Source organism: Triticum urartu, chromosome 5A (assembly GCF_056163025.1).
Source record: "Triticum urartu cultivar PI428250 chromosome 5A, HENAU_Tu73, whole genome shotgun sequence".
In the NCBI taxonomy this organism is placed as follows: domain Eukaryota; kingdom Viridiplantae; phylum Streptophyta; class Magnoliopsida; order Poales; family Poaceae; genus Triticum; species Triticum urartu.
The window spans coordinates 604,675,961-604,689,510 of record NC_141877.1 but is presented as its reverse complement, the minus strand read 5'-3'; positions in this window follow the sequence as shown (position 1 = coordinate 604,689,510).

The window sequence follows — 13,550 nt, the reverse complement described above, 5'->3', positions numbered from 1 at the left end:
TTTAAAACGGGCATAAAAAATTCAAAAAAAAATCAAAAAATTGGAAAACCTTCGCATTGTGTCATCATATGTGACCAAGTTTCGAGGAAAATTAATAAACTTGTAATACGATAATTCTTTTAAAAAAGTGTTCTCAGAAATGAGCTAATATGCGTGAAGATTCATGGCTATCAAGTCAAATGATCAATCTTATGGCCACATTCATGGCATAGTTTGTTTAAATGATCTCATATCGTGCACAAGGGTGCATCTTGGAATGACAAACAATTTTGCCTAAGGAAATTTTCATTTTCTTTGCACGGAAAATTCATTTTCCATTTTTCCGAGTGCCCAAAATGAGTTTTTTGTGAAGGACCTACCATATATTTGTTGCAAAATTGGACCTAATCAATTTTATAAAATACTAGGCCATATATAATGCACAATTGACAAAATGGTTGGGTGTCAAAAGTTTTGATCCACCACTGGTGAAAAAGACAAATTTCTGCCGATTCAGTTGGAAGCGGGTCAAATTTGAACTACAGCTGCCTCATAGTTTGCTATTTATTTTTTCCAAAAATCATTTTTAGGTACAAAAGTATCTATTTAATCAGAGAAACACCAAAAAATTCCAATATTCAACCACTAGCTATGAACGGTCAGCCGGCCGTTTTGACCGCATTTTGAAATGAGCATAAAAAATCACAAAAATCAAAAAATGGAAAACCTTCGCATTGTGTCATTATATGTGGCCAAGTTCCCAGAAAAAATAATAAACTTGTAATACGATAATTATTTTAAAAAAGTGTTCTCAGAAACAAGCTATCAAGTGTGAAGATGAATGACTTTCAACCCAAATGCTCAATCTTATGGCCACATTCATGGCATAGTTTGTACAAAAGATCTCATATTGTGCACAAGGGTGCATCTTGGAATGGCAAACAATGTTGTCTAAGGGAGTTTTCATTTTCTTTGGACGAAAAAACCATTTTCCATTTTTTTAGTGTCCAAAAGGAGGTTTTTTTTAAGAACCTCCCAAATAATTGTCGCAAAATTGGACCAAATAATTTTTCTAAAATACTAGGCCATATTTAATGCACAATTGACCAAATGGTTGGGTGTAAAAAGTTTTGATCCACCTCTCGTGAAAAAGACAAATTTCCGCCGATTCAGTTGGAAGCGGGTCAAATTTGAACTGTAGCTGCCTTGTAGTTTGCTCTCTTTTTTTCCAAAAAACATTTCTAGGTACATAAGTATCTATTTTATCAGAGAAACACCAAAAAAATTCCAAGATTCAACCACTAGCTAGGAATGGTCATTCTCGCCGTTTTGACCGCATTTTGAAACGGACATAAAAAATTCAAAAAAATTCAAAAAATCGGGAAACCTTCGCATTGTGTCATTATATGTGGACAAGTTCCCAGGAAAAATAATAAACTTGTAATACGGCAATTATTTTTAAAAAGTGTTCTCAGAAACGAGTTATCATGTGTGGAGATCAATGGCTTTCAAGCCAAATGATCAATCTTATGGCCACATTCATGGCATAGTTTGTTCAAATGATCTCATATTGTGCACAAGGGTGCATATTGGAATAGAAAAAAAATGTTGCCTAAGAAAGTTTTCATTTTCTTTGTATGAAAAAACCATTTTCCATTTTCCGAGTGCCCAAAAGGAGGTTTTTTTGTGAAGGACCTCCCAAATAATTGTTGCAAAATTGGACCAAATAATTTTTCTAAAATGCTAGGCCATATTTAATGCACAATTGGCCAAATGGTTGGGTGTAAAAAATTTTGATCCACCTCTCGTGAAAAAGACAAATTTTCACCGATTCGGTTGGAAACGGGTCAAATTTGAACTGTAGCTGCCTTGTAGTTTGCTCTTTATTTTTTCCAAAAAACATTTATAGGTACATAAGTATCTATTTTATCAGAGAAACACCAAAAAAATTCCAAGATTCAACCACTAGCTAGGAACGGTCAGTCCCGCCGTTTTGACCGCATTTTGAAACGGACATAAAAAATTCAAAAAAAATCAAAAAATTGGGAAACCTTCGCATTGTGTCATTATATGTGGCCAAGTTCCGAGGAAAAATAAAAAAACTTGTAATAGGCAATTATTTTAAAAAACTGTTCTCAGAAACGAGCTATCACGTGTGGAGATCAATGGCTTTCAAGCCAAATGATGAATCTTATGGCCACATCCATGGCATAGTTTGTCCAAAGGATCTTATATTGTACACAAGGGTGCATCTTGGAATGCCAAACAATGTTTCCTAAGGGACTTTTCATTTTCTTTGGGCGAAAAATTAATTTTCCATTTTTCGAGTGCCCAAAATGAGTTTTTTTGTGAAGGACCTACCATATATTTGTTGCAAAATTGGAGAAAATCAATTTTCTAAAATACTAGGCCATATTTAATGCCCAATTGATGAAATAGTTGGGTGTCAAAAGTTTTTATCCACCTCTGGTAAAAAAGATAAATTTTCGCGGATTCAGCACGAAACGGGTCAAATTTGAACTTCAAGTGCCTCATAGTTTGCTCTTTATTTTTCTCCAAAAATCATTTCTAGGTAAATAAGTATCTATTTAATCATAGAAACATCAAAAAAAATTCCAAGATTGAACCACTAGCTAGGAACGGCAATGCCCGCCATTTTGACCCCATTTTGAAACGGGTGTGAAAAATTCAAAACAAAAATCAAAAAATTGGGAAACATTTTTGAAATTCATGAACATTTTTTGGGTTTGATGAATATTTTTGTAATGCATGATCTTTTTTTGAATCCCTAAGCATTTTATTAATTGATATTTTTTTGTAATTAACCAATATTTTAAATTTTCTTAACATTTTCTAAAATGTTGTGAATGATTTTTGAATTCACAAACATTTTTTAAAAATTTATATAACATTTGTTGAATACACAATCATTTTTTCAAATATAAATTAAGAAAACAGGGCGCCGTATTCGGGCCTTCCCAAAAGAGAGGAGAGTAGGCGGACAATAAGACTACAAAAGCAGTTCCTCTTACATTGTATCATGTAGGAAGCAGCGGTGGAGTGGTTTGGAACCGCCAACAGGTGGACAAGGGCGTGGGTTCAATTCCCACAACCTCATATTTGTTTTATTGTGTAGTTTTTGTTTCAGGCCTTGCATTATGGGTCCCGCTTGTCAGGTCGGTTGGGTCCTGCTTGTCAGGTCGGTGGTGGGGCTTGCTTGTCAGGTCGGTGTGGGTCCTGCATGTCAATTTGGTGGTGCCCATATGTCATGTTGGTGGTTGTTGGGTCCCACATGTCATTGGATTGAAGTATAAACCCAATGCAACATAGACACGTAAGCAAGAATTGACACGTGTACATGACACGTAGGTGAAACCGCTGAGGTGACCGACACATGGACATAACACATAGGCAAAACTGTTGACGTGGACATCCAATTATTTTGAGGCATGTGTAGTTTTTGTTTCAGGCCTTGCATTATGGGTCCCGCTTGTCAGGTCGGTTGGGTCCTGCTTGTCAGGTCGGTGGTGGGGCTTGCTTGTCAGGTCGGTGTGGGTCCTGCATGTCAATTTGGTGGTGCCCATATGTCATGTTGGTGGTTGTTGGGTCCCACATGTCATTGGATTGAAGTATAAACCCAATGCAACATAGACACGTAAGCAAGAATTGACACGTGTACATGACACGTAGGTGAAACTGCTGAGGTGACCGACACATGGACATAACACATAGGCAAAACTGTTGACGTGGACATCCAATTATTTTGAGGCAATACGAATTAGAAAATATGACCTTTTAAATTGGTCGCAATTGGGTAAAAATAAGGGGAGTGAACAATATTGTTTGCTTACGACCATTTGGCGTAAGGAAACCATGACCTTTTTGACCGAAATGGTCGTTATGCTTTAGGGTTTGGAGTCCTTCGAACAGCTTTTGACCAATTGGTCTCAAATGGTCGTAGATTTACGACCAATTCTTTCAGGGTCATGACAGAAGGTCACAAGTTGACATATTTCTTGTAGTGATCGCCCATAACTCACTTGTGTTCTACTCGTGCATATAAAATCTACGCATAAAACCTAGCTCGGATGCCACTGTTGGGGAACATAGTAATTTCAAAAATTCTCCTACGCACACACAGGATCATGGTGATGCATAGGAACGAGAGGGAAGAGTGTTGTCCACGTACCCTCATAGACCGTTAAGCGGAAGCGTTATGAAAACGCGGTTGATGTACTCGTACGTCTACACGATCGACCGATCCTCAGTACCGAACATACGACACCTCTGCGTTCAGCACATGTTCAGCTCGGTGACATCCCATGAACTCACGATCCAGTAGAGCTCGGGGAAGAGTTTCGTCAGCACGACGGCATGGTGACGATGTTGATGAAGTTACCGCAGTAGGGCTTTGCCTAAACACCGCTACAGTATGACCGAGGTGGATTATGGTGGAGGGGGCACCGCACATGGCTGAGAGAGATCTTTGTGATCAACTTGTGTGTCTAGAGGTGCCCGCCTGCCCCTGTATATAAAGGAGCAAGGGGGAGGCCGGCCGGCCCTTGTTGGCGCGCCTAGGAGGAGGAATCCTCCTCGTAGTAGGAGTAGGATTCCTCCCTTCCCTATCCTACTCCTACTAGGAGGGGGAAAGCCAGGGAGAGAAAGAGAAGGAAAGGGGGGGCGCCCCCCCTTCTCCTAGTCCAATTCGGACAGGGGGAAGGGGCGCGCTGCCTGCCCTAGGCCGGACCCTTTCTCTTTCCCTTATGGCCCAACAAGGCCCATTAGCCCCCGGGGGGGTTCCGATAACCCCTCCGGTACTCCGGTAAAATCCCGATTTCACCCGGAACTATTCCGATGTCCAAATGTAGGCTTCCAATATATCAATCTTTATGTCTCGACCATTTCGAGACTCCTCGTCATGTCCGTGATCAAATCCGGGACTCCGAACTACCTTCGGTACATCAAAACATATAAACTCATAAAACCGATCGTCACAGAACTTTATGCGTGCGGACCCTACGGGTTCGAGAACTATGTAGACATGACCAGGACACGTCTCCAGACAATAACCAATAGCAGAACCTCGATGCTCATATTGGTTTCTACATATTCTACGAAGATCTTTATCGGTCAAACCGCACAACACTATGTGTTGTTCTCTTTGTCATCGGTATGTTACTTGCCCGAGATTCGATCGTCGGTATCCCAATACCTAGTTCAATCTCATTACCGGCAAGTCTCTTTACTCATTCCGTAATACATCATCCCGTAACTAACTCATTAGTTATCATGCTTGCAAGGCTTATAGTGATGTGTATTACCGAGAGGGCCCAGAGATACCTCTCCGACATTCGGAGTGACAAATCCTAATCTTCATCTATGCCAACTCAACAAGTACCATCGGAGACACCTGTAGAGCACCTTTATAATCACCGAGTTACGTTGTGACATTTGGTAGCACACAAAGTGTTCCTCCGGTATTCGGGAGTTGCATAATCTCATAGTCATAAGAACATGTATAAGTCATGAAGAAAGCAATAGCAGTAAACAAACAATCAAGTGCTAAGCTAACGGAATGGGTCAAGTCAATCACATCATTCTCCTAATGATGCGATCCCATTGATCAAATAACAATTCATGTCTATGGTTAGGAAACTTAACCATCTTTGATCAGTGAGCTAGTCAAGTAGAGGCATACTAGTGACACTATGTTTGTCTATGTATGCACACATGTATTATGTTTCCGGTTAATACAATTCTAGCATGAATAATAAACATTTATCATGAAATAAGGAAATAAATAATAACTTTATTATTGCCTCTAGGGCATATTTCCTTCACCAAGTATGGCTACGCCCGGTCCTTGAGAAGGTTAAAACAACACTAACTTGAAAAACTATCATTGTGGTTTTGATGCGTAAGTAAGAACGGTTCTTGCTCAGCCCATAGCAGCCACGTAAAACTTGCAACAACAAAGTGGAGGACGTCTAACTTGTTTTTGCAGGGCATGTTGTGATGTGATATGGTCAAGGCATGATGCGATATTTTATTGTATGAGATGATCATGTTTCGTAGCCGAGTTATCGGCAACTGGCAGGAGCCATATGGTTGTCGCTTTATTGTATGCAATGCAATCGCCCAGTAATGCTTTACTTTATCACTAAGCGGTAGCGATAGTCATAGAAGCATAAGTTGGCGAAACGACAACGATGCTACGATGGAGATCAAAGTGTCGCGCCGGTGACAATGGTGATCATGACGGTGCTTCGGAGATGAAGATCACAAGCACAAGATGATGATGGCCATATCATATCACTTATATTGATTGCATGTGATGTTTATCTTTTATGCATCTTATCTTGCTTTGATTGACGGTAGCATTATAAGATGATCTCTCACTAAATTATCAAGGTATAAGTGTTCTCCCTGAGTATGCACCGTTGCGAAAGTTCTTCGTGCTGAGACACCATGTGATGATCGGGTGTGATAGGCTCTACGTTCAAATACAACGGGTGCAAAACAGTTGCACACGCGGAATACTCATGTTAAACTTGACGAGCCTAGCATATGCAGATATGGCCTCGGAACACTAAGACCGAAAGGTCGAGCGTGAATCATATAGTAGATATGATCAACATAGTGTTCACCATTAAAAACTACTCCATCTCACATGATGATCGGACATGGTTTAGTTGATTTGGATCACGTGATCACTTAGATGATTAGAGGGATGTCTTTCTAAGTGGGAGTTCTTTACTAATATGATTAATTGAACTTTAATTTATCATGAACTTAGTCCCGGTAGTATTAGCATATCTATGTTGTAGATCAATAGCTCGCGTTTAGCTCCCCTATTTTATTTTTGATATGTTCCTAGAGAAAACTAAGTTGGAAGATGTTAGTAGCAATGATGCGGATTGGATCCGTGATCTGAGGACTATCCTCATTGCTGCACAGAAGAATTATGTCCTTGATGCACCGCTAGGTGACAGACCGCTTGCAGGAGCAAATGCAGACGTTATGAACATTTGGCAATCTCAATATGATGACTACTTGACAGTTTAGTGCACCATGCTTAACAGCTTAGAATCGGGACTACAAAAACGTTTTGAACGTCATGGATCATATGAGATGTTCCAGGAGTTGAAGTTAATATTTCAAGAAAATACCCGAGTTGAGAGATATGAAGTCTCCAACAAGTTCTATAGCTAAAAGATGGAGGAGAATAGCTCAAGCAGTGAGCATGTGCTCAGATTGTCTGGGTACTACAATCGCTTGAATCAAGTGGGAGTTAATCTTCCAGATAAAATAGTGATTGACAGAATTCTCTAGTCACCATCACCAAGTTAGTAGAACTTCGTGATGAACTATAGTATGCAAGGGATGACGTAAACCATTACCGATCTTTTCATGATGATGAAATCGATGAAGGTAGAAATCAAGAAAGAGCATCAAGTGTTGATGATTAACAAGACCACTAGTTTCAAGAAAAGGGCAAAGGGAAAGAAAGGGAGCTTCAAGAAGAACGACGAGCAAGTTGCTGCTCAAGTGAAGAAGCCCAAGTATGGACCTAAGCCTGAGACTAAGTGCTTCTACTGCAAAGGGACTGGTCACGGGAAGCGGAACTGCCCCTAGTATTTGTCGGATAAGAAGGATGGCAAAGTGAACAATGCTATATTTGATATACATGTTATTGATGTGTACTTTACTAATGTTTATAGCAACCCCTCGGTATTTGATACTGGTTCAGTTGCTAAGACTAGTAACTCGAAACGGGAGTTGCAGAATGAACAAATACTAGTTAAGGGTGAAGTGACGATGTGTGTTGGAAGTGGTTCCAAGATTGATATGATCATCATCGCACACTCCCTATACTTTCGGGATTAGTGTTAAACCTAAATAAATGTTATTTGGTGTTTACGTTGAGCATGAATATGATTTGATCATGTTTATTGCAATACGGTTATTCATTTTAAGTTAGAGAATAATTGTTGTTCTATTTACATGAATCAAACCTTTTATGGTCATACACCCAATGAAAATGGTTCGTTGGATCTCGATCGTAGTGATACACATATTCATAATATTGAAGCCAAAAGATGCAAAGTTAATAATGATAGTGCAACTTATTTGTGGCACTGCCGTTTAGGTCATATTGGTGTAAAGCGCATGAAGAAACTCCATGCTGATGGGCTTTTGGAATCACTTGATTATGAATCATTTTGATGCTTGCGAACCATGCCTCATGGGAAAGATGACTAATTCTCTGTTCTTCGGAACAATGGAGCGAGCCACTGACTTATTGGAAATAATACATACCGATGTATGCGGTCCAATGAGTGTTGAGAATCACAGCGGGTATCGTTATTTTCTGACCTTCACAGATGATTTGAGAAGATATGGGTATATCTACTTAACGAAACATAAGTCTGAAACATTTGAAAAGTTCATATAATTTCAGAGTGAAGTGGAAAATCATCATAACAAGAAAATAAAGTTTCTACGATATGATCATGGAGGGGAATATTTGAGTTATGAGTTTGTTCTTCATTTGAAACAATGCAGAATAGTTTCGCAACTCACGCCATCTAGAACACCAAAGCGTAATGGTGTGTCCGAACATCGTAACCGTACTACATTAGATATGGTGCAATCTATGATGTCTCTTACCGATTTACCAATATCGTTTTGGGGCTATGCATTAGAGACAACTGCATTCACGTTAAATAGGGCACCATCTAAATCCATTGACATGACACAATATGAACTGTGGTTTGGCAAGAAACCAAAGTTGTCGTTTCTTAAAGTTTGGACTTGCGATGCTTATGTGAAAAAGTTTCAACCTGATAAGCTCGAACCCAAATCGGGGAAATGCGTCTTCATAGGATACCCAAAGGAGACTATTGGGTACACCTTCTAATCATAGATCCGAAGGCAAAATATTCGTTGCTAAGAATGGATCCTTTCTAGAGAAGAAGTTTCTCTCAAAAGAAGTGAGTGGGAGGAAAGTAGAACTTGATGAGGTAATAGTACCTTCTCCCAAATTGGAAAATAGTTCATCACTGAAATCAGTTCCGGTGATGCCTACACCAATTAGTGAGGAAGATTAATGATGATGATCATGATACTTCAGATCAAGTTACTATCAAACCTCGTAGGTCAACCAGAGTACGGTCCGCACAAGAGTGGTACGGTAATCCTATTCTGGAGGTCATGTTGCTTGACCATAACGAACCTACGGACTATGAGGAAGCGATGATGAGCCCAGATTCCGCAAAATGGTTTAAGGCCATGAAATCTAAGATGGGATCCATGTATGAGAACAAAGTATGGACTTTGGTTGACTTGCCCAATGATCAGTAAGCCATTGAGAATAAATGGATCTTCAAGAGGAAGACGGACACTGATAGTAGTGTTACTATCTACAAAGCTCGAATTGTCACAAAAATGTTTTCGACAAGTTCAAAGTGTTGACTACAATGAGATTTTCTCACTCATAGAGATGCTTAAGTCTGTCCAATTCATGTTAGCAATTGCCACATTTGATGAAATCTGGCAAATGGATATCAAAACTGCATTCCTGAATGGATTTCAAGAAGAAGAGTTGTATATGATGCAACCAGAAGGTTTTAATGATCCAAAGGGTTCTAACAAAATGTGCAAGCTCCAGCGATCCATCTATGGACTGGTGCAAGCATCTCGGAGTTGGAATATACGCTTTGATGAGTTGATCAAAGCATATAGTTTTATATAGACTTGTGGTGAAGTCTGTATTTACAAGATAGTGAGTGGGAGCTCTGTAGCATTTCTGATATTATATGTGGATGACATATTGCTGAATGGAAATGATATAGAATTTCTGGATAGCATAAAAGGATACTTGAATAAAAGTTTTTCAAAGAAAGACCTCGGTGAAGCTATTTACATATTGAGCATCAAGATCTATAGAGATAGATCAAGACGCTTGATAAGTTTTTTCAATGAGTACATACCTTGACAATATTTTGAAGTAGTTCAAAATGGAACAGTCAAATAAGGAGTTATTGCCTGTGTTGCAAGGTGTGAAGTTGAGTAAGACTCAAAACCCGACCACGGCAGAAGATAGAGAGAGAATGAAAGTCATTCCCTATGCCTCAGCCATAGGTTCTATAAAGTATGCCATGTTGTGTAACAGACCTATTGTATACATTGCCCTGAGTTTGGCAAGGGAATACAATAGTGATCTAGTAGTAGATCACTGGACATTGGTCAAAATTATCCTTAGTGGAATAAGGATATGTTTCTTGATTATGGAGGTGACAAAAGGTTCGTCGTAAAGAGTTACGTCGATGCAAGTTTTGACACTGATCCAGATGACTCTAAGTCTCAATCTGGATACATATTGAAAGTGGGAGCAATTAGCTAGAGTAGCTCCGTGCAGAGCATTGTTGACATAGAAATTTGCAAAATACATACGGATCTGAATATGCTAGACCCGTAGACTAATCTTCTCTCACAAGCAAAACATGATCACACCTTAGTACTCTTTGGGTGTTAATCACATAGCGATGTGAACTAGATTATTGACTCTAGTAAACCCTTCGGGTGTTGGTCACATGACGATGTGAACTATGGGTGTTAATCACATGGTGATGTGAACTATTGGTGTTAAATCACATGGCGATGTGAACTAGATTATTGACTCTAGTACAAGTGGGAGACTGAAGGAAATATGCCCTAGAGGCAATAATAAAGTTATTATTTATTTCCTTATTTCATGATAAATGTTTATTATTCATGCTAGAATTGTATTAACCGGAAACATAATACATGTGTGAATACATAGACAAACATAGTGTCACTAGTATGCCTCTGCTTGACTAGCTCGTTGAATCAATGATGGTTATGTTTCCTAACCATAGACGTGAGTTGTCATTTGATTAACGAGATCACATCATTAGAGAATGATGTGATTGACTTGACCCATCCGTTAGCTTAGCACGATGATCGTTTAGTTTGTTGCTATTGCTTTCTTCATGACTTATACATGTTCCTATGACTGAGATTATGCAACTCCCGTTTACCGGAGGAACACTTTGTGTGCTATCAAACGTCAGAACATAACTGGGTGATTATAAAGGTGCTCTACGGGTGTCTCCGAAGGTACTTGTTGAGTTGGCGTATTTCGAGATTAGGATTTTTCACTCCGATTGTCGGAGAGGTATCTCTAGGCCCACTCGGTAATGCACATCACTATAAGCCTTGCAAGAATTGTAACTAATGAGTTAGTTGCGGGATGATGTATTACGGAACGAGTAAAGAGACTTGCCGGTAACGAGATTGAACTAGGTATTGAGATACCAACGATCAAATCTCGGGCAAGTAACATACCAATGACAAAGGGAACAACGTATGTTGTTATGCGCTTTGACCGATAAAGATCTTCATAGAATATGTGGGAGCCAATATGAGCATCCAGGTTCCGCTATTGGTTATTGACCGGAGACGTGTCTCGGTCATGTCTACATAGTTCTCGAACCCATAGGGTCCGCACGCTTAAAGTTTGATGACGGTTATATTATGAATTTATGTGTTTTGATGTACCGAAGGTAGTTTGGAGTCCCGGATGAGATCGGGGACATGACAAGGAGTCTCAAAATGGTCGAGATGTAAAGATCGATATATTGGACGACTATATTAGGACATCGGAAAGGTTCTGAGTGGTTCGGGTATTTTTCAGAGTACCGGGGAGTTACGGAATACGGGGAAAGAAGTATATGGGCCTTATTGGCCTTTAGGGGAGAGAGAGAGAGAGGCAGGCCGCGCCCCTCCCTAATGACTAGTCCGAATTGGACTAAGGGGGAGAGGCGGCGCCCCCTCCTTCCTTCTCTTCCCTCTTCCCCTTCCTTGTCTCGTAATCCTACTACTTGGAAGGGGAGGAATCCTACTCCTGGTGGGAGTAGCACTCCTCCAGGGCACGCCATAGGGGCCGGCCCTCTCCCCCTCCTCCACTCCTTTATATACGTGGCCACGGGGCACCCCATAGACACAACAATTGATCTTTTGGATCTTTTAGCTGTGTGCGGTGCCCTTATCCACCATAGTCCACCTTGATAATATCATAGCGGTGCTTAGGCGAAGCCCTGCAACGGTAGAACATCAACATCGTTACCACACCGTCCTGCTGACAGAACTCTCCCTCAAAGCTCGACTGGATCGGAGTTCGAGGGACATCATCGAGTTGAACGTGTGCAGAACTCGGAGGTGACGTACGTTCGGTACTTGATCGGTCGGATCGTGAAGACGTACGACTACATCAACCACGTTGTGCTAACGCTTCTGCTTTCGGTCTACGAGGGTACGTGGACACACTCTCCCCTCTCATTGCTATGCATCACCATGATGTTGCGTGTGCGTAGGAAATTTTTAAAATTACTACGTTCCCCAACACTAAAAACAAATTTATCCATAACACCCTTTTGCGATCCAATGAATTTATCTACAAGTTACTTCTTTTTTCTTTTCTCACAATCAGATAAATGGTTTTTTGGCAACATGGTTACAAAATAAATGCAGAGAAAACACCTTAATTCTTGAATCTTGGTCTTGGTCTCTTGGAGTAAATTAGAAGAAATCCCATGCTGCTCCAGCTATCCACTAATTCAAATTCAAGTAATGCCACAACAACAAAATCTATCTGACTACAATGTCGTACAACAAGGAATCAAGCAAGTCAAACATCCTTACACCAATTGATAATTACAGAAAATAGACAAGGGGAAAAGTTGAGATGCAAAAAATTACAAGGAACTGCTTACCTCGGATGGTCGGATCTTGACACTAGTAGAAAAAGGGCCTAATGTGAAGATCATTAGTCCCGGTTTGTAATTGAACTGGCACTAATGTGACCGTTAGTGCCAGTTCCAATGGCTAGGCGGGCGGCACTCATTAGTACCGGTTCGTGGTGAACCTTTAGTACCATTTCGTGAAACGAACTGGTATTAAAGAGGTGGTGGACTTTAGTACGGGTTGGTGGCTCCAACCGGTACTAAAGACTCCCTTCTTTAGTACGGGTTCGTGCCACCAACCCGTACTAAAGGGGTGCGCTGCCACCCGCAGTGCACAATGTTTAGTCCCACCTCGCTAGTTGAGAGGAGCTCGCACCGGCTTATAAGCCCCGCCGCGGCTACCATGTCGAGCTCCTCTCTAAGCAGGCCTTTGTGGGCCTATTGCAAGTCTTCTGCCCTGTGGTGCCTACTGGGTCGTACGGGCCTGCATCCTGGCCCAACTAGAGGTTGGGTTTCTAGTCGTATGCAGGCCGTGCCAGCCCAGTAGGTGGGTTGTTTTTGCTTTATTTCAGAAAAAATACCAACCGGAACTAAAGGTCCCCCATACCACGGCACGCCTCATGCCACGTGGTGGCCCTTTAATGGGCGGTTCGTGTCGGTTACAGAACCGGCACTAAAGGGCCTTACGAACCGGTGCTAAAGCCCGGTTCTGCACTTGTGTGACCACGGCCCTAACAATGGATGGCAAGGCTGCGGGCTGCTGCTCTCCACGTTCTTGCTAGGGCACATGGAGTGTCTCCGCTA